Source organism: Miscanthus floridulus, chromosome 4, assembly GCF_019320115.1.
Source record: "Miscanthus floridulus cultivar M001 chromosome 4, ASM1932011v1, whole genome shotgun sequence".
NCBI classification, from domain to species: Eukaryota; Viridiplantae; Streptophyta; class Magnoliopsida; order Poales; family Poaceae; genus Miscanthus; species Miscanthus floridulus.
This window is the reverse complement of record NC_089583.1, coordinates 92,211,266-92,233,068: the sequence shown is the minus strand read 5'-3', so window position 1 is coordinate 92,233,068 and position 21,803 is coordinate 92,211,266. Positions and strand designations below refer to the sequence as shown.

The 21,803-nt window shown below is 43.7% G+C and overlaps 1 long non-coding RNA gene, 4 other non-coding genes and 1 pseudogene across 5 annotated transcripts; all 6 read left to right on the top strand.

Moving 5' to 3' along the window:
* Positions 1 to 17,166: 17,166 nt before the first annotated feature.
* Positions 17,167 to 17,268, top strand: LOC136553081 (small nucleolar RNA Z278; annotated as a pseudogene).
* Positions 17,269 to 17,373: 105 nt separating this feature from the next.
* On the top strand, positions 17,374 to 17,475 carry LOC136553129 (small nucleolar RNA snoR97). The gene has a single exon (XR_010783036.1). It is a non-coding gene; the product is annotated as a small nucleolar RNA snoR97 (small nucleolar RNA).
* A 574-nt stretch (positions 17,476 to 18,049) lies between these two features.
* On the top strand, positions 18,050 to 18,144 carry LOC136553121 (small nucleolar RNA Z157/R69/R10). The gene has a single exon (XR_010783028.1). It is a non-coding gene; the product is annotated as a small nucleolar RNA Z157/R69/R10 (small nucleolar RNA).
* A 71-nt stretch (positions 18,145 to 18,215) lies between these two features.
* LOC136553120 (small nucleolar RNA Z157/R69/R10) lies at positions 18,216 to 18,310 on the top strand. The gene has a single exon (XR_010783027.1). It is a non-coding gene; the product is annotated as a small nucleolar RNA Z157/R69/R10 (small nucleolar RNA).
* A 74-nt stretch (positions 18,311 to 18,384) lies between these two features.
* LOC136553131 (small nucleolar RNA snoR80) lies at positions 18,385 to 18,520 on the top strand. The gene has a single exon (XR_010783038.1). It is a non-coding gene; the product is annotated as a small nucleolar RNA snoR80 (small nucleolar RNA).
* A 2,427-nt stretch (positions 18,521 to 20,947) lies between these two features.
* On the top strand, positions 20,948 to 21,786 carry LOC136552118 (uncharacterized). The gene is made up of 3 exons (XR_010782758.1): positions 20,948 to 21,205; positions 21,288 to 21,411; positions 21,494 to 21,786. It is a non-coding gene; the product is annotated as an uncharacterized lncRNA (long non-coding RNA).
* Positions 21,787 to 21,803: the final 17 nt, after the last annotated feature.

Sequence of the window (21,803 nt, the reverse complement as noted above, 5' to 3'; positions counted from 1 at the left end):
TAGTCGATGAAAACTTGGGTCCATGAAGTGTTGATTATCAAGATCTGAACGCCTTTAGCCTGAATTTCATGTGTTGTTTCACCGGGTTGTTTGATAGAGGGAACTGATAGCTCTTCTATGAATACGCCGGGTGGAACCTTTGCTCTGTCTGATCCGAGCTTGGCAAGGACATCTGCTGCAATGTTGGAATCGCGTAGGACATGTAAAATTTCTAATCCTTGGAAGTGTTTTTCAAGTTTCCGTATTTCAGCACAATAAGCACCTATGTTTTCTTTGGTGTAGTCCCAATCTTTGTTGACTTGGTTGATGACCACTGCTGAATCGCCGTATACGAGTAGTCTTTTTATTCCGAGGGTAATCGCGACTCGTAGCCCGTGGATGAGGGCTTCATATTCTGCTTCGTTATTTGTAGCTTGCCATAATATCTGAAGGACGTACTTGAGTTGTTTTCCTTCTGGAGAAATGAGGAGAACGCCTGCACCGACCCCGCCTAGTTTGAGTGATCCGTCAAAGTACATCTTCCAGTGGTCGAGGATTGTATCTGATAAGGGCTGTTGAATCTCTGTCCATTCGGCCACAAAATCGGCGAGGGCTTGAGATTTGATTACTTTCTGTGGGGTGAAATTGATGTCAAGAGCTCCAATTTCAACTGCCCATTTGGATATGCGCCCTGTGGCGTCTTTATTGTGTAGGATGTCTCCGAGTGGAAAATCTGTCACTACGGTAATCTTGTGGCTTTCGAAATAGTGGCGAAGTTTCCGTGAGGTAATGAGTAGGGCGTAGAGTAGTTTTTGTACATGCGGGTACCGGGTTTTGGATTCTGACAGTACTTCGCTGATGTAGTATACTGGACGCTGTACTTTATACACGTGCCCTTGTTTTTCTCTTTCTATGACTATTGCTGTGCTGATTACGGTAGGAGTTGCCGCGATATATAGCATCATATCTTCATCTTTCTTTGGAGGTGTCAGGATAGGTGATGAAGTGAGGTATTCTTTAAGTTTTTTGAAAGCTTCGTCGGCCTCCATTGTCCACTCGAACTTGTCTGTCTTCTTTAGTAGTTTAAAGAAAGGTAACCCTTTTTCGCCGAGTCTTGATATGAAACGGTTGAGGGCCGCCATGCATCCTGTTAGTTTCTGAACATCTTTGACACTTCTAGGTGGGCCCATTTCTGTTATAGCTCGAATTTGCTTGGTGCTGGCTTCGATTCCGCGCTGACTGACCAAAAATCCGAGTAGTTGTCCTGAGGGAACTCCAAATACACATTTATTTGGGTTCAATTTCCATCTCCATTTCTTCAAGTTTTCGAAGGTTTGCTTTAAATCTTCAATTAGAGTGTTTGGGTTCTTTGTTTTTACCACCACATCGTCCACGTATGCCTCCACATTTTCACCGATTTGATTCCCGAGGCAAGTCTGGATAGCTCTTTGGTACGTGGCACCAGCGTTTTTTAGTCCAAACGACATGGTCTTGTAGCAGTAGGCACCAAACGGGGTGATAAAAGATGTCTTGCTCTGGTCTTCTTCTTTTAGTGCGATCTGGTGATATCCTGAGTAGCAATCGAGAAAAGATAATAACGCAGATCCTGCTGTCGAGTCAACTATCTGGTCAATGTGTGGTAGCCCGAACGGATCTTTTGGGCAATGTTTGTTGAGATCTGTGTAATCGACGCACATACGCCACTCGTCCGTGTTTTTCTTCTGTACAAGGACCGGGTTTGCTAGCCAATCTGGATGTAGGATCTCCTTGATGAATCCGGCTGCCATTAGTTTTGTTATTTCCTTTTTAATTGCTGCCTTCTTGTCGGGTGAGAATCGTCATAGTCGTTGTTTTACAGGTTTGGAGCTTTTGTTAACATCGATTCTGTGCTCAGCCAACTCCCTTGGGACTCCTGGCATGTCGGCTGGCTTCCAAGCGAAGATATCTTTGTTGTCCCGAAGAAAGTTGGTGAGCGCGAGTTCCTATTTTGCCGAGAGGTGAGCACTGATAGTTGCTGTCTTGGAGGTGTCGCCTATGCCTAAGTCGATTTGCTTGACGTCGGCTTCTTTTGGCGGTGCGATGATGCTGGGCTTTTTAGCCGGTATTTCTAATTCTTCTTGGCTTGTTTCTGCAGCGATTGCGGCTATTTCTTTTCTTCCATTGTCGGCTTGCGCTTTAGCTACGATCTGGATCGCCTGAACATCGCAGTCAAAAGCGCGCTTTAAATTGCTTCGAAGGGAAAGGATACCGTTGGGTCCTGGCATCTTAAGTAGTAAGTACGGGTAATGTGGTATTGCCATGAATTTGGCTAGTGCTGGACGTCCGAGGATTGCATGATATGATGAATCGAAATCGGCGACTTTAAATTTGATAAACTCTGTTCGGTAGTTTGAAGGAGTTCCAAAGGTAACAGGTAAAGTAATTTGTCCGAGTGGCATGGCTGCTTTGCCGGGTACTATTCCGTAAAAAGGCGTGCTTGTTGGCGTAATCATCCCGGTGAGTTGTAGCCCCATTTTCCTTAGAGTTTCTGAAAAGATGATGTTAAGCCCAGCTCCTCCATCGATTAGTACTTTAGTGACGGTCATACCAGTAATAGTCGGATCCAGAACCAATGGATAATGGCCTGCGTTTCCCACGCTAGTCCATTGGTCTTCTCTGGTAAATTGGATAGGATACTGTGGCCAATTGAGGTATCTTGGTGTAGCTGGTTCTGCTGTCATAATGGTCCGCAGTGCTAGTTTTTCTTGATGTTTGCTTCTGCAATCCGGAGCCCCTGAGAAAATCACTGCTACCATTCCCCTAGGTTTTTGGAATCCTTTGTCCTCGTGGTTGTCTTCTTCTCTCTTCTAATTGTCCTCTTTAGTGTTTTCCTTACTATCTTTTCTTATGTATCGATCATTGAAAGTGTAGCAATTTCCGATAGTGTGCCTCCCACCAGGGTGCAATGGGCAACGTATGTTTTCAATGTCATCATATCTTCTTGGTTTGGGAAATTTCTTTGATTTGTCGGCCATTGCCATAGTATTGTCTGGTCTACGTTTTCTTTCTTGATGTCTGCTATTTCATTGATTTTGCCTGTCCGGGTTGTCTTGGTTGCTTCTGTCCGGGAACCTCTCGTGTTTTTTCTTCTGTAGTAATCATCTTTTCTACTGTACGCCTGAATTCTTCATTGTTTCTCAGATTTTCTTTGCAGAAGTCTTGAAATTGCCATCTGGCCATGATTTCGTGAGAAAAAGCTTCAATTACTTCTCGTTCGGTTATGTCATGCACTTGAGCTCGTAGTTCGCCGAATCACTGATAATAGTTTCTGAGACTTTCACCTCCCTTTTGCTTGAGTCCTTTTAGTTCTGCATGAGTGATTGGGTGTGTAATGATTCCTGCGAAATTCTCACAAAAAGCTCTCTACAAATCCTCCCAATTTCTAATAGATCCTGGATTTAGTTTATCGAACCATTGGAGGGGCATGGCCTCTAGTGCCATGGGGAAGAAGAGGGCTTTGATATCGTCGTCTCCTCCGGCTAGTTCAATCGATTGTGAATATATTCTGAGCCATTGCTTTGGTTCGGTCTTGCCATCATACTTGGAGTGATTAGATGGTTTGAATTTGTGAGGTAATCGCACCAATGCGAGCCTGTTCGCGAAACAGGGGAACCTGTCGTGAGCCTTGGTTTCTTTGAATTCAGATTCGGCGCCTTCCTCTGGCCAACTGTCGTTCTGATGGGAACAATTTTGCGAGGTTGTCTAGGTAGGAACCCTGCTCCTAGTCTTCCTTAGTTGTTCAAATCGATGGCCTTGATTATGTTCCTTCCTACTTCCTCCGTCATGGCTTCCACCCGGCCCAAGTCTTTCGAAGGCGGATTTCCTTTGATTTTGATCTTCTTGCCGGTGGGTTGTTGATCTGGCGGGTAGTCTTGATCGAGCTTTCTCTTCATGTGTTCTCGGGATTGTCGATCGAAGCAAGTCCTGGAGCTGTTCATACTTCTCACCAGGATGCGAAGTTGCTCCGAGTTCCTCTAATGCTTCTCGAATCTTATCGTAAGGCGTATTCACCGTGCGTCTCCCTTCGACTTCTCGTTGTGATTTTCTTCTGTTGTACTCATCCAATTCTGACTCATATCTGGTCCAAGCTTCCCTACGCTGCCAAGCTTCCCTACGTTGCTTCAACTTGTTTTTTCTTTCTCTAGCTTGTTTCTAACTATCTGTTTCTCCGTCGTAGCCCTGGGCAAAGGGTGATATGTTGGATTCTGATTCGTCTGATGATCTAACATCGGGTGCTTCCAGGGGATTTAATGGTGATCGCAGTCGTCGAACCATGAACACTTCTCGTGCATGAGTCGTTCTGTTATTGGTGTTAGTTTTCATACTGTCGGGGTTGCTGATAACTTTAGTGGATGCCTCGGTGTCGTAGATCGAGTCTCCTTCTTGGTAAGGTAAAATAGCTGTTGTTGTCGTGCCGACTAGTTGGGTTCCGCTACCTTCAGGAACGGAATCCGGCCAGTGGATGATACAGTCCCGCGATGTTATCGTTAGTACGAGGCCCTCCTGAGCTCCTGTCAGTGGTATCCTGAATCTTGGATTGAAAAATCTTTTGACCTGTCCTTGATAGGATCTTGCCATGTTGTCGAGCCCAAATGGAGAAGAACTCGACTTCTTGAGAGAATTCTAGGGGTAATCCGAGTTGTTTTGGGTTGTGTTCTGGAATCTTGCCAAAAAAGAACTCGATTTATGGAAAACACTCTGATAAAACTTTGCTTTGGGGCTTGAATTCGAATCAGATACGAGTGGTCGTGAAATCTGATTTGATTCGGATACTATGAGCTGCGCGAATCTTCTGGTGAGCTGATCCGTTGTAGTCGTTGGAATAGGAACTTCTTTTAGATGATCTAAATCTTCGAGGAGATGGCTTTGAAGCTTGCCGTTGTTGTCCGCCAGCTGTCGATGTTTCACCACCGATAGCCTGCCACGGGGGTACCCGGGGCAGTATGTTCGGGCTTCGGCGTATGCTGAACTCGATGGTTAACGCAAGAGACAGTCGATTTACCCTGGTTTAGGCCCTCGATCGTAGATCGAGTAATAACCTTACGTCCAGTTGGCGTTAGCCTTTGCGTTGGATTGATTGTAATGTGTTGTGTTGTGTTGTACAATTGTTCTCTTCTCTCAGGAGCCCTGCCCTCCTTTATATAGTCAGGAGGCCAGAGTCCTAGTCGGTTTATAATGAGATTTCCTAGTAGGATTACCTAATAGTTCTACTACTACGATTATATGGGAAGAATCCTAGTTGGACTAGATCTTTTTTCTACCCTGCGGGGTATCCTGTGGGTCCCGCATCGATAGAGACCTAATGCCGCACGATAACTACTGACTGGACGCTACGGTGGTAGCGACCGGACGCTACCACCCAGCGTCCGGTCGATTCCAGAGAGGTCCAATTCCTCTAGAATCATGACCGAACACGTCCGATGGACACCGACCGGATGCAGCCAGAGTCCGGTCAACTTAGCCTTCATCTTCTTCACACGATTGGACGCTGAGACGTCTTCTGACCGGATGCTGAAAGACAGAGTCCGGTCACTCCTTCGCAGCGAGTTCACCTCCTATGAACTGACCGAACGCTGGACTATAGAGTCTGGTGCAGCGTCTGATCACTCTTTTCCAGCAAATCTTCAATGTTCCTTCGCGTAGCCTGTTCCCAATCAAGTCCCAACTTGAATAAGATCCAAATAAACACCAATTGGGACTGATATGAGTGACCTCTCTCAAACCCTCAAGTTTTTCAAAATATTTTGCCTTGGGCTATAATTCTTTTTATGAAAATAGACAATAAAAAAGGGCAACTGGAACAAAACGACAAAACAACATTCATGCATATGCAATACTTGTAAGTAAATCTAGTTGCTTGTCAAGTTTGATCCAAGGTTAAGCTTCTTCACACGCTTTTCGGCGGTTATCTTAACCATGTTAGACAAGCCCTATATGCATTATAAAGCGTTAAACGTGTTATATATTACAATGCAATGCAAGGGACAACACAAGCTCAATTTTTAGAGAAGTTGCTAAAATCAAGCACATTGAGCTCATTCCGCAATCTACAAAATGTAGCCTCATCTAGCGGTTTAGTGAAGATATCCGCTAATTGATCTTCGGTTCTCACACCTTCTAGTGATATATCATTTTTAGCAACATGATCTCTTAGAAAGTGATGGCGGATATCTAGGTGCTTGGTGCGAGAGTGTTGAACTAGATTATTTGCAAGTTTTACCGCACTTTCATTGTCGCACAAAAGATGTACCTTTTCTAGAACTACACCATAGTCTAGCAAAGTTTGTTTCATGTATAATATTTGTGCACAACAAGCACCCGCGGCAATGTATTCCACTTCGGTGGTGGACAAAGCCACACTATTTTGCTTCTTGGAGGACCAAGACACAAGTGATCTACCAAGCAAATGGCACCCTTCGGATGTGCTTTTTCTATCAACTTTGCAACCGGCATAATCCGAATCGGAATAGCCAACTAATTCAAATATAGCTCCTTTGGGATACCAAAGGCCAATGCTTGGTGTGTGCTTAAGATACCTAAGGATTCTTTTTACGGCAATTAAATATGTTTCCTTAGGATTAGCTTAAAATCTAGCACACATACACACACTAAACATGATATCGGGCCTAGATGCGGTTAAATATAACAAGGTACCAATCATGGAACGGTAGAGAGTTTGATCAACCGGGTTACCTCTCTCATCTAGGTCAAAATGTCCATTGGTAGGCATTAGTGTCTTGATTGGCTTACATTCATCCATCTTGAATCTCTTGAGAAGATCTTTTATGTATTTCTCTTGAGAGATGAAGGTGCCTTCTTTCATTTGCTTGACTTGAAAACCAAGAAAGAATGTAAGCTCACCAATCATTGACATCTCGAACTCCTTTGACATCAATTCACCAAATTCTTTGCACGAGTCTTCATTTGATGATCCAAAGATGATATCATCAACATATACTTGACAAATGAAGATATGCCCATCAAGCTTCTTGATGAATAGTGTGGTATCGACCTTCCCAATGGTGAAGCCCTTCTCAATGAGGAAGTCCCGAAGGCGCTCATACCAAGCTTTTGGGGCTTGCTTACGCCCATATAGTGCCTTGGATAACCTATAAACATGATTAGGATATCTAGGGTCTTCAAACCCGGGAGGTTGATCAACATAGACTAGTTCATTAATAAAGCCATTTAAAAATACACTTTTCACATCCATTTGATATAGTTTCATTTCATGATGTGATGCATATGCAAGTAGGATATGGATGGCTTCTAATCTTGCAACCGGTGCAAAGATCTCTCCAAAATCCAAACCTTCAACTTGGGAGAACCCCTTTGCAACTAGTCTTGCCTTGTTCCTCACAACAACAACTTGATCATCTTGCTTGTTGTGAAACACTCACTTTGTTCTAATGACTCTTGCACTTTTTGGTCGCTCTTCAAGAGTCTAAACTTCATTGCGAGTGAAGTTGTTCAACTCTTCATGCATGACATTGATCCAATCGGGATCTTTAAGTGCTTCTTCTACCTTGGTAGGCTCATAGCAAGAGACAAAAGAGTGATGAGCAATAAATGAAGCAAGTTTTTGAGATCGAGTCATTACACCCTTTGATGGACTCCCTATGATGAGATCTTGTGGATGATCTTGTAGGAGAGGTGTATTTCTTCTATTGACCACTTGAGGAGGTGGTTGTGGAGCATCAACATCTTGTGCTTGTACCACCATTTGCTCATGGGAGATATGAGTGTCTTCATTTTCTACTCTCCCATCTTTTTCACCATCTTGTGGCACACTTGATGAAGAAGGTTGATCAATGACTTGTACATCATCTTCATCATCTTTTGGCTTGATGTCTCCCACTAAAATATTCTTCATAGCTTCCCTCAATGGTTCATCACCTACATCATCAAGATTCTCATGTGCTCCTTGGGAGCCGTTAGATTCATCAAATTCCACATCATATGTTTCTTCAACCAAGCCAGTGGCATAATTAAATACTCTATATGCTTTGGACTTTGATGAGTAACCAACAAGAAAACTAATATCACAACGTCTTTGGAACTTCTCTAGGTGTTGCCGCTTCTTGTAGATGTAGCATTTGCAACCAAACACCCTAAAGAAGGAGACATCCGGCTTCTTCCCATTGAGCAACTCATAAGATGTCTTGCGAAGGAACTTTTGAAGGAATAGGCGGTTTGATGCATAGCATGCGGTGTTGATTGCTTTCGCCCATAGAGCTTCGGGGGTGTTGTACTTATCTAGCATTGTCCTTGCAAGAGTGATTAAAGTCCAGTTCTTCCTCTCAACTACACCATTTTGTTGAGGAGTATAAGTTGCGGAGACTTCATGCTTGATTCTAACTTCATCACAATAAGTTTCAATGTTTGTGTTGTTAAATTCTTTTCCATTGTCACTTCTTATCTTCTTGAGCTTCACTTCAAATTTATTTTAAGCTCTCTTGGCAAACTTCTTGAAGCAAGATGCAACTTCAGATTTGTCATGAAGGAAGAATACCCATGTATACCTTGAATAGTCATCAACAATCACAAGACAATAGAGATTCCCTCTCAAACTCTTGTATGTTGTTGGTCCAAATAAATTCATGTGTAGGAGTTCTAGCGCTCTTGTGGTTGACATGAAAGCTTTGGTTGGATGAGTATTTACAACTTGCTTGCCGGCTTGACATGCACTACAAAGCTTGTCCTTTTCAAACTTTACATCCTTCAACCCTCTCACCAAATTATTCTTCATAAGCTTCTTGAATGAGCTCATTCCAACATGAGCAAGTCTTCTATGCCATAGCCACCTAAGTGTTGTTTTGGTGAATAGGCAAGTTTTCAAATTTGCATCTTCAGAGGTGAAGTCCACTAGATATAAGTTGTTGTATCTAAATCCATTGAATATCACTTGATTATCATCTACCTTGGATACAACAACCTCCTTTTTGGTGAACAAGCATTGGAAGCCAAGATCACACAATTGTCCAACAGATAGCAAGTTGAAACTCAATGAAGCAACATACAGCATATTAGAGATGGAATGATCATTTGATATTGCCACTTTGCCCAATCCGTTAACCTTGCCCTTTGAGTTATCTCCAAATATTATTTTCTCTTATCCATCTACCTCTTCATCTAGTGAGGTGAACATATGAGGATCACCGATCATATGTTGAGTGCAACCACTATCAATAACTTAATGATTTCCACCGGTCTTGTAGTTCACCTACACACAAGAGATTCAAGCTTTAGGAACCCAAACTTGTTGAGGGCCCTTCACCTTCTCAACAAGTGACTTAGCCACCCAAATCTTCTTAGGCCTATTCTTGTTAGGGGGTTCTAAGAACATGATTTTCATCTTTCCACTAGAATCCTTTCTAAGCATATAGTGAGCATTGAAGGCAAAGGGTCTAGCATGCTTAGGCAAGGGTTGTGGCGGTGGAGTTTGGAACTCATGAGCAAAGTAACCTTCTTGTCCACACTCAAAACATCTCTTTGGCTTTGGCTTTGGCTTTGATTGTTGTTGTTGAACTTGAGCCTTCTTCTTCTCTACACTTGCCACATATCCAATGCCACTTCTATCCATCTTCATAACGGTGTTCATGAGTAGCTCACTTTGGAGGTGCTTGCCTCTAGCAAACTTGCTCAACCCAATCTTGAGATGATCTTTCTCCAACTTGAGTTTCTTATTTTCTTCCTTTAGAGCATCATCTTTCTTCTCTTCCTTAAGCTTCTTATTTTCTTCTTTGAGCTTCTCATTCTCAAGGATCAACTCTTCATGATGATCAAGAGTTTCTAGCATAATGGCATTGTGGCTTTTGATCTCTTCAAGATATTTCTTGAGCTTCTCATTATCAATCTTGAGCTTGACATACTCATCATAATCATTGCACTCAACCACTTGCTTGTCTTTGCCACTAGATCCTTGCTCAATGCTCTCATCAATTAATCATCACATGTTGTAGCTATATCAATCTTAACAACATGGTTAGTAGCATCATGTGGCTCATTTGATAAAAATTCTTGAGCAATAACAAGAGTATCATGATTGATCTTAAGAGTAGTATATTCATCTTTTAGCTTGTTGTGGCTAGTGATGAGCTCATTGTGCACCCACTCAAGTTTATCATGTTTATCTTTAAGCTCTTTCTTAGAAGATTTGAGCTCCTTAAGTTTGGATGATATAGCATCATTTGTTTCTTTAAGCTCAACATTAGCCTTTTCCAATGTATCGCATTTAGCTAAGAGTGAATCATTTTTAGCATCAAGCTTTTCATTTTTAGCTCTACTCTTTCTAATGATCTTAGTGTATTTTCTTAGTATTTTGACAAGATCATCATATAAAGGTGAATCATCATCATCGCTATCGCTATCATCATCACTAGCTTGCTCATCATCACTACTATCATCATTATTAGTTACCTTGCATTCACCCTTGGCCATAAGGCATAGGTGTGTAGAGGATGATGGCGATGGTGGCGGTGAAGATGAAAGATCAATAGCAATGGTGGCCACCTTCTCATTGTTACTATCATCATCGGATGATCCACTAGATGAATCAATGTCTGTGAGCCAATCACCGACGATGTAGGCCTTTCCACTCTTCTTCTTGTGGAAGTCCCTCTTTTTGCCATCTCTCTTCTTGTATGGCTTATTCTTCTTCTTTTCATCTTCTTCTCCATTGCTTGAGTCATCTTTCTTGCCCTTGAACTTGTTTTTGAACTTGTCTTTCTTGGGCTTGGTGCATTGGTGTGCTAGATGACCAAGTTTACCACAGTTGAAGCAATCCATTTCAGAGATTGGCTTTCTCCTAGAGCTTGTGAAGAACTTCTTCTTCTTTTCGTCGAACTTGATGCCACTCTTGTTTAGCTTCTTTAGCATTTTGGCGGCTTTCTTCACCATGAGAGCAAGATCTTCATCTTCATCTTCTTCATCACTTGAGCTCTTATACTCAAGTCTTGCTTTGCCCTTATCTTAGCTAGCTTTGAATACTATGTCCTTCTCTTTCTTCTTGGTAGAGGATGAGATATCTTGTGGCGTGATGTGCATGTACATCTCATGAGCATTGATCTTTCCCAAGATTTGTGTCGGTGTAGCGGTAGAAAGATCACCTTGGTGTAGCACGGTCACAATATGCCCATATTTGTCAATGAGGAGGACACTCAAGATCTTTCTCACAACGTCGGATGGTGACATTTGAGTAAGTCCAAGCCCATTGACTTCCTCTACAAGAACATTTAAACGTGAATACATCTCATTAGCATATTCTTTGGGAAGCATCTCAAATGAATTTAGCTTTTTAATCACAAGATGATAGCGTTCCTCATGCTCACTCTTGGTTCTCTCATAAAGCGCACAAACGTCTGACCATAGTGCATGGGCGTCTTTGTGGTTCCTTACGCGGTTGAACATATCTTTGCAAAGGCCTCTAAAGATGGTGTTTCGAGCCTTTGCATTCCACTTTTCATAATTGACCTCATCGCCTTGTAAGTATGTAGCATCCCAAGGTTTTGGGAAGCCTTGTGAGGCGGCTCTAAGAATACCAACGTCTAGAGCTTTTAAGTACGCCTCCATGCGGATTTTCCAATATGGAAAGTCATCTCCCTCAAAGATAGGAGGAGGTCCATCCCCGTGAGACATTTTGCTCTAAGCGATTAAGCTTAAAAACGTGAGCACGAGGCTCTGATACCAATTAAAAGGATCAAGATGCCCAAGAGGGAGGTGAATTGGGCTAATTCTAAATTTTCTTGCAATAATTAAATCCTACGGTTAGCCCAATTAACCCCTTGTGCGTAAAAAAGTGTTTCTATCAATCTAACACACAAATGACTTGCAACCTATGCTCCAAACTTACTCTAGCATGGCAATTCTATGAATGTAAAAACAAGTATTGAATTGCTCAAAGTAAATGCTCAAAGTAATTGCTCAAAGTAAATGGAGAGAGAGGAACGCGGCGATGTTTTGCTCAAAGTAATTGCCTGAAAAACGAACCGTTATGTGCCTCTACGGGATGACCGGACGCTCCGGTTATGTTGACCGGACGCTCCGGTCAGTTCAACCCGCACACCAGTGATTAAGTGTTGATCGGACGCTCTCAGGGTCCGGTCACCACTGACCGGACGCGTCCGGTCCCATTTTTCCCTCACTGGATGCTTACTATACTCGACCGGACGCTGGATCCTCAGGGTTCGGTCGCAGATTCACTCTTCTAGAATCTTACTGGAGTCGACCGGACGCTGCCTCTCAGCATCCGGTCACTTGACCACTCAGCGTCCGGTCTCGCCAGACGCAATCTCCTTGATCAAATGAACTGACTGAACCCTGCGGCCAGCGTCCGGTCGCACCGGAGCCAGCGTCCGATCAGCATTTGACCCTCCATTCACTTCCAACTCTCGATCATATGTGAATGAAGTTTGCTCCATTGGATCTTAGGCATATGTAGGAGCTACCTAGTGCTAGTTTTAACAAGTGTGCACCACACCTAACTCACTGGACTCATCTAGGTCAAGCTACCCGTCCATAGCCCCCTTAATAGTACGGCCAAAGGAAAAACAAAGTCCTAAACTACTCTAAGTGTCACTCTAACTCCAATCGACACTTCGAACTAGTCATCCTTAACCTTGTCGTCCATCCTTTGAAAACCGAAATGATTTCCATCGTAGGGGCATGACCACCTTGATTGCCCAATTGATCTCCATTACCATGACCTAACTTAATTGCCTCTGCAAAACACATGTTAGTCATAGTAATCTTGTATTGTCATTAATCACCGAAGCCCAACAAGGGGCCTAGATGCTTTCACCACCCATCCGACCCAAGCTCGGTGCTGGTGGCGCTAGTGGCGGTGGTGCTTGCCCACCACTGGTGCTAGATCTTAGCAGCCTCGGAACGGGAACGTGGGCACGTTCCGCGTTCCAGGAACATTGTTCCAATTCATAGAATGGAAACATGATGGAACATCGTTCCGAACAGCGATGGAACATGATCCACACCACGGGAACCATGCCTGGCCACTTGATGGAAATCTGAGGCCCAAAATTCAACTGATGGAAGAAAAAAAGAGGAGAGGCTACATGACGAGTTCAGCTATTTATTTTATCTTTGTTATTATTTTAGAACTTTCTAAGTTTTACATTTAGTAAAAACCTGTGATAATTCATTCATTCATGATATCAACCAATTTAATTAGGATCATGTTCATCATTCTGAGAACACGTTCCCGTTACACTTGGTACACATTCCATTAATTGAAGGAACAAGATCAAGCTATATACCCACTTCGTCCCATGGACTTAAGAAAACAACATACCACGTACCGTGTTTACGTACCACGACCCCAACGTTGAGAACTTGGCTGCTATGTGCTGGATGCTAGTAGTGTTCGCGCCTTCGGCTTCCGCCCCGACGGCCAGAATTGACTGGCACAGGCGCTCCCCCTCCCCTATGTTGCAAATATATGTTTTAAGTGTTTCAGATGTTTTAGAGGTATGTTGCAGTTGTTTCATATTGATGTTGTAAAATTAGATCGGGGTGTTGCACATGTTGCATATGTTGCGAGTGTTTCAGAGACATGTTGCAAGAGTTTGTTTAAAAATGTCTCATCTGTTCCAGATGTATGTTACAAGCGTTTTGATCTGGATGTTACACATGTTTCACACATATATTGCAACAATATATTTTAAATGTTTCATCTGTTTCATTCTTTCATTGCAACAAGTGTTTTCATGTTGCATGTTGCAAGAGACAAGTGTTCTATCTAGATATTACATATGTTTTCACACATATATTGCAAGTGTATGTTCCAGACTATTTCAGACGCATGCTGCCTCAAGTGTTTCATGCATGTTGCACATGTTTCATGTTGTTCGGAGAGTCAGGGGGGCGTAGGGGAGCGATGGTGGCACAACACGGGCGCCGTGGAATGGGCACGGCGAGCCTATGGCCAGCAGACGTGGCGCGTGGCGCGCTGGGGTCAGCGACCGGGGGCACGAAGGGGTGGGGCGAATGGATGGGGGCGGGGTGCACGGATGTGGGACGGGTCGAATCAAGGTGGACGGGGCAGATTGCAAGCGAGTCAGTATGGACGCGATGATGACGCGATGCGCATGCGGGCAGGCTGAATTAGCGGACGGGGGGCAGGCTATGCAGGCGTGCAGGAAACGGTGACGAAAAGATGATCTTAGGTTTCCTCAGTTTGATCACATAGGTTACACAATGGGCGGGCTTCCAGGCCGTGGCGCCAACGATGATCCGCTGTCCAATGTCTGGGTTTTACTGCAAGGGCTCCCAACACTTCCAAATTAACAAACAGACCTTTCAAGGGCGGAGCCATAAAGTTAACATAAGTAGAGATTTTAGCTTATGGCGAGATCCCTCCCAGGATGTCACCCGTTGCGCGCGCAGCCAACTCGATCGGCCATCCGTTGCTAATTTATTCACGCCTCACGAAGATTACCGAACCTAACCTACCGGAGAGGACTGAGGAGACAGGAGAGGCAGAGAAGTAGAGACCATCTGTATCGTTACGGATCTTACGGCACTACCGGAGACTGTGCATTTACCGAGTGCCCATATATTTACCGAGTGTCAAAAGTCGGGACACTCGGAAAACATTTATTACCGAGTGCCAACACTCGGAAAACATAAACACCCGGTAGTAGACCTCTTTACCGAGTCCGAACACTCGGTAACCTCAAACACTCGGTAGAACTACAATTTTACCGAAGGGGCGCACTCGGTAAAAATAGACACTCGGTATTGAGCTGCCACGTCTCCTAGTGTACCAACCGTGCGCCAAACGGCGTCACGGCATGACATGTTTGCCGAGTGTAGAAGTATTTGCACTCGGTAATAATAAAGTTTTACCGAGTGTAAGTTCACAACACTCGGTAAACACTATCTTTTACCGAGTGTAAGTTCACAACACTCGGTAAACACTATCTTTTACCGAGTGTACTGGAGCAACACTCGGTAAAATTCAACCAAATTTCTTGTTTGTTCCCTTCATTCTTTTCCCTCTATCCACATATGATATTGAGTTTTTTACCTGTGTGCCATTATAAAATATTGAAATGACCTGTGTACCATTGAAATTTGAAAAGGTTCTCCAATACCCTCTTTGAAATTTCTTTTGCTCTGTATACCACTTCCGTCAGCTTGCCATTCAATTCTAACGGAGGTGGCTACGAACCAGAGTAAAAATTACCTTTTTTACCTGTGTGCCATTATAAAAGTTCAAAATGACCTGTGTACCATTGTACCATTGAAAAAACGAAATTGCTTGTTTAAGGCCCTAAATGAATTCAAATCAAAAAGTGGTCAACTACAAAGTTTCATAACTTTTTGAGATCTACAATTTTCATTTAGTAAGTTTTTCCATCCGAGGTCGTTTGAAAAATTTGAATTTTAAATTTGAGAGATTCAAACGTAGTTTTGCATGATAAGATGATTTCAAATCAAAAAGTTGTCAACTACATAGTTTCATGTAACTCTGAAAGTAGTCAACTACATAGTTTTATGTAACTCTGAAACTATGTAGTTGACAACTTTTTGATTTGAAATCATCTTATCATGCAAAACTACGTTTGAATCTCTCAAATTTAAAATTCAAATTTTTCAAACGACCTCGGATGGAAAAACTTACTAAATAAAAATTGTAGATCTCAAAAAGTTATGAAACTTTGTAGTTGACCACTTTTTGATTTGAATTCATTTAGGGCCTCAAACAAGCAATTTCGGGGCATGAAATAATTGGCATTTTTTCATTTTTGTTTTGCATGAAATAATGGAGACTTTTACCGAGTGTGACCTAAAACACTCGGTAAAGATTAGCCACGGCCCACCTGCCTGCCATGCTTATGTTTACCGAGTGCCGTAGATCGGGGCACTCGGTAAACATGTACCAGGGCTGCGGTGCTTGAGTTTACCGAGTGTCGTACATCTAGGCACTCGGTAAACAGAAGCATTCAACAAGCCGTTTCTCCCTCGAATCGTTTCCTACTTTCACACACACACCGCACACGCCTGATCCCCACCGCCGCGGCCGCCTCCTCCCCTCCACCACCGCCGCCACCGGGCGGTCCCCCACAGCCGCCGCCACCGGAGAGACGGAGAGAGAGACAGCGGCACCGGCGCACCGGACGACGATCCCCTCCGCCGACGCCGCCCCGTGCTCCCTCCTTCGCTCCCGTTCCCGCGAGGTGGGGTGGGGTGGGCCCCAGCAGCAGCGGCGACGGCGAGCACTCTCTCCCCTCCCCTGACCGCGGCCTCCCCTTCCGTACGTGCTCCCGCCGCACCGGTGGCGACAAGGGACCCCTGCCTGCTCCCGTCGACGCCAGGTAACTGCCCTGTTGCCCACCTCTCCCCTCCGTCTGGTGGCGCCGTGATGCAACTAGTATTAGTAGATGGCTGCAAACATCATGGCGCCGTGATGCTTTTCATTTGATTGAGTGTCCTTTTTTTCTAAGTAGGTCATGATTTGTTCAACCTGAATGTAAGGAACCTTTGTTTACAACTACATGACACAACTGATATATGTTCACCACTAAGGCCTGATTTGAGTCTACAGCTAGCCATAGGAACTCCTAAGTACTTAATGGGCCATTTACCAATTGCACAGTTGAACATATTGGAAAATTCCAGGCTTTTAGTGTCATCTTGACTTATCTAATGACCTCACTCTTAGAGAAGTTAATTTTCAGACCAGACATCTTCTCATAAAGGTAAAGAAGAAGTTTGAGATGAGCAGCTTGCTCTTTATCATCTTGGACGCACAGAATCATGTCATCATCATACCGAAGAACTGCTACCCCATTTTCAATATATTCAGGAACCAACCCCTTAATCAGATTATTACTTTGAGCAAGAGAAATCATTTTAGCCAAAGTATCAGCAGCTATGTTGAAAAGGAAGGGAGACAGCAGGGGATCCCCTTGTCTAACCCCTCTACCAGATTTAAAATAACTTCCATTAGAATTATTCACCTTGACACTAACAGTGCCAGAGCTCATTACTAACTTAATCGAGTCACACCATTTAACACCAAAACCTCTTTGCTTGAGACATTCAAAAAGGAAGTCTCAATTCTGTTTGTCAGTCTTTCTCAAAGTCCAACTTGAGAATTTTTCTTGGTGCAAACCTTGCATCCCATTGGCCACTCATGAAGTCGTCCAGTGTTTGGAGTCTGCAATCGGCTCAAGTTCCTGCGTAGCTCCTACTTGGAGCTGCTGCACCCGCATGACAAGACTGGGCGGTGTCCAAATGCATTTGCAGTTTAGTAATAGTATTGTAGTTTAGTTATTTCTCTCAAATAATTATACTGGGTAAATCGGAACCGAGTTTAACTATCCTTGCACTAGTGCTTTCTGATTTGTGTTGAGGCTGAAAAACTCGAAGAGTGTGTGTTGTCATCAGCTTCGGCTCTGTACTGTGAGCTGGGAGTTAAATAACAGCACAAGATTGTTTACTTCTGTGGGTTTAAGCCACATATTTTGCCTTTTCGTTGCAACATAATTATTTTTTCAGCCTTCAGAACAAGGAAGTTAGCTACTTATATGTCAGACTAATTCATCTGTCTGATGTACAACCTCTGTAGTTTTGGCTGCCTTTGCATGTAGCTCACGCCCTCTATTGACTAGTTGTATTTATAACAGGACTGACCAAATTGATTTGAGCTTGTATAGAAATCATTGGAATTATTTGCTAGGTTGGCCTGGTTAGTGGCTACTGTTAGAACCAAAACACAGGTTTGGGGCTAAATTTCAGATTTCATTAGCCATGCCACAACTATGGAAGGGTTGGGATACATATAGGATAGCTTGCTTGAGCCTTAAGAAAGCTTGCTTGAGCCTTAAGAAAGCTACAGCATATTCTAGAGATGCTAAAGTAGATGCTAGGGATAAAGATAAGGGCTGACACAGCCACCAACTACTTTAGATAATTATCCTAAGTAGATGCTATTTTCTCTTTGTTCCAGGCAGCATCATAGACTGGATTCGTGTCTTCTTTTCTGTGTGGTTACAATGGTTCATTTGAAATGAGAGTGGTGAAGAGCAACTTTTGGGGACTAGAGTTTCAGATATTATCATGGTAGTATTTGACAATCAAACCCTTGGCTGTCTGAGCTCCTAAGTACCAGTTCTCAACCTTTTTATTATTAGTTTATATACATTTTTCTTTACTTCCTGCTCTGAGAAGTTAGATTTTGAGTGGTGATGAGCAATTGTGTTTTGGACTAGAGTTTCTGATAGTACTTGTGGTAGTTGAAGACCAAACCCTTGGCTGTCTGAACTCATCTAACAAGTGAGCAATATCTTTGTCATTTTAGATGTAGATATTTTTTTCCTTTTTTTTCCATTAGATGCGTCCATTACCAATTCTGGAGGATGTCTCTGTTCCTCTTTGTATAATGGCTCGGACGCGACATGCTATTCTAGATAGTTGTGGTTATATCCTGATTGGTGGCGTTCTTTATGTCAATCCAATCCTGGAAAGGCCACATATATTCCATCACATGCAAAGCTGATAAATTTTCCATGTGTTTTTGGTATCCAAATTTATTAAGTATAGGTACATTGACTACACTGAGAGGTGACTATGATCATTTTAGGTCCCATTGATCTTATTTCCAGTTTTATTGCTCTAAACTGCAATATCGTCTATATGTTAGGATGGATGACCGTCAGTGGATGTACACGGGCTATCAGAAGAGGGGTCAATACACAAATGAATGGATTGAGAAGGCCAATGATTTCATGACGAAGGCATTTGCAAACGGACGACGACATGCCTGGTGTCCCTGTAGGAAGTGTAAGAACAAGGCAATGAAAACATATGAGGAGATGAGTAAAGATCTTGTCAACAATGGATTTGTAGAGAACTATACCCGGTGGACCATGCATGGTGAACGCCATCGTGCGAGAGAAGAGGTCGTGAGACAACGGATCGAGGAGTTTGATTCTGAAGCCGGGGTGGCAGAAATGTTAAATGACCATGACATGGCTTTCGATGAAGGAAGTGCAGAGCAGGAGCCAGAGCAAACTGCAAAGGCGTTTTACGCCATGTTGGATGCGGCACAACAACCCCTTCACGGGCGCACCAATGTTTCTAAACTGGATGCCATTGCACGTCTAATGGCTGTGAAGTCCCAGTTTAGCTGGAGTAGAGAATCCTTCGATCAACTGTTGACAGTAGTTGGCACCCTACTTCCGGATGATCACGTTCTGCCAAAGAACACGTATGAGTCAAATAAAATCCTTCGTGCACTCAAGATGTCGTACGAGCAGATACATGCTTGTCCGAACGGATGCATCTTATTCAGGGGAGAACATGCTGACGATAAGTACTGTCCGAAGTGTAAGGCATCTAGGTACATTGAGTTAGAATCTGGTGATGGTCGGAAGACGCAAACAAAAGTCGGCGCAAAGATCCTGAGGTACCTTCCTTTCATACCGAGGATCCAACGGCTTTTCATGAGCGAGGAATCCGCAAAACAGATGACGTGGCACAAAACTGGACACCGATACACTGACAAGATGATACATCCGTCCGATGGTGAATCATGGAAAAGCTTCGATCGGAAGCATACCGACAAAGCTGACGAGGCTCGTAATGTACGCATTGCACTGGCAACTGATGGGTTCAATCCTTATGGTATGGGTTCTTCACCATACACATGTTGGCCCGTATTTGTCATCCCTCTCAACCTCCCACCTGGCGTCGCCTTTCAACGGCAAAATATTTTCTTGTCACTTATAATTCCAGGACACCCGGGGGCTAATATGAGTGTGTACATGGAGCCTTTGATAGACGATTTGGTCCGTGCATGGGACGAAGGGGTAGTGACATACGACCGATTCACAAAGACAAACTTCAGAATGCATATTTGGTACCATTATTCCATGCATGACTTCCTGGCTTATGGGTTATTTTGTGGCTGGTGTGTTCACACGAAGATGCCATGCCCGATATGCAAGTCAGCTGTGGAGTTCTTTCGGTTGGAGAAGGGGGGCAAGTTTTCTTCGTTTGACAAACATCGACAATTCCTCCCTCTTGACCACCCATTCAGGAGAGACAAGAAGAACTTTCGAAAAGGTGTCACAGTGGAAGACTCTGCACCGGAAATGATGACAGGTGCCCAGGTTCTTGAGATGTTAGATGGTCTTGTGGTCGACAATAAAAAGGGGTGCTTCGTGGGATACGGAAAAGAGCATGCCTGGACACACAAGTCGTGCTTGTGGAAGCTTCCTTACTTTAAGGACCTCCTTCTTCCACATAACATTGATGTAATGCACACTGAAAAGAATTTCGCCGAGGCGGTCCTTCACACAATCATGGACTGGGAAAAGTCAAAGGACAATGTCAAGGCTAGATTGGATCAAGCAACGCTGTGCGATAGACCAAAGCTAAACATGTTGCCTCCCTTTCGCGGGAAGTCATGGAAGAAGCCTAAGGCCGACTTCGTCCTAACGAGGGCCCAAAAGAAAGAAGTTCTTCAATGGTTCCAATCGTTGATGTTCCCTGACGGGTATGCAGCGAATTGGAGGAGGGGTGTGAACTTAAGTACCATGAGAATCACAGGGCTGAAGAGTCATGATTACCACATATGGATTGAGCGCCTTCTTCCGGTGATGGTTCGTGGCTATTTCCCTGATCACATCTGGCGAGTGATGGCTGAGTTGAGCATGTTCTTCCGCAAGCTATGTGCTAAGGAGATATCTCGGACCGAGATTGAAGAAATGGAAAGAATGGCCCCGGTGTTGCTCTGCAAGTTGGAGAAGATCTTTCCCCCCGGCTTCTTCAATCCGATGCAACATTTGCTCTTGCACCTACCATATGAGGCAAAAATGGGGGGCCCTGTGCATGCCCGTTGGTGCTATCCAATTGAGCGATGCCTAAAGGTTCTTAGAACAAAATGCAAAAATAAATGCAAAATTGAAGCTTCCTGTGCAGAGGCATCCATTGTGGAGGAGGTGTCATACTTCACAACAAGATACTATGCCGACAACCTTCCTAACGTGCATAATCCACCCCCTCGTTACAATGCTGCCGACAATCAGTCGACCCTCAGCCTTTTCCGAGGGCAACTCGGAAGTGCAAGTGAACCTACCTTGAAGATGTTGAGCCTAGAAGAGTGGCGCTCTATCCAGCTGTATGTGTTGCGGAACCTTGAAGAGGTTGGCCCGTACATTGCGTAAGTTTTACACAAACTTGTTTCTTTTCTTGTCAGTATTTCGCATGCACCCATCCAACCCTCTTGTTAACGTCCGTTACAGCAAATTTGTTCTCCTCTACCATCGTCCATCACGGAGGGAACCCACCGAAGCGGAAGTTGAAACCCTTCTAAGACATGGCGCGGGAGAACGAAATCCCACTTTTATTTGTTGGTTCAAGGAGGAGGTACTGTTCAATTTCATTTGTTGTTTGTACTTAACTCTCAACTTGACAAATATATAACGAATCATCCTACTTGAACTAGCAGGCCAAAACTGACATGTCTATGAGTGCCGAGTTGAGGCAAGTTGCCAATGGATTTGAATTTAGGGTCAAGTCATTCTCTGTGTACGATGTCAATGGATATCGCTTTCACACAACTCGGCATGAGCAGAGTCGGCCGAATCGAAGAACCACAAATACCGGTGTTTTCACGCCAGGCACAGATGGGTTGGACTACTATGGAATAATTGAAGAAATATACAAACTCAAGTTTCCTGGTTGTGTACCTCTTCATCCTGTCATATTCAAATGCCATTGGTTTGATCCCAAAGAAGTGATAAAGACCCCTGAGCTTG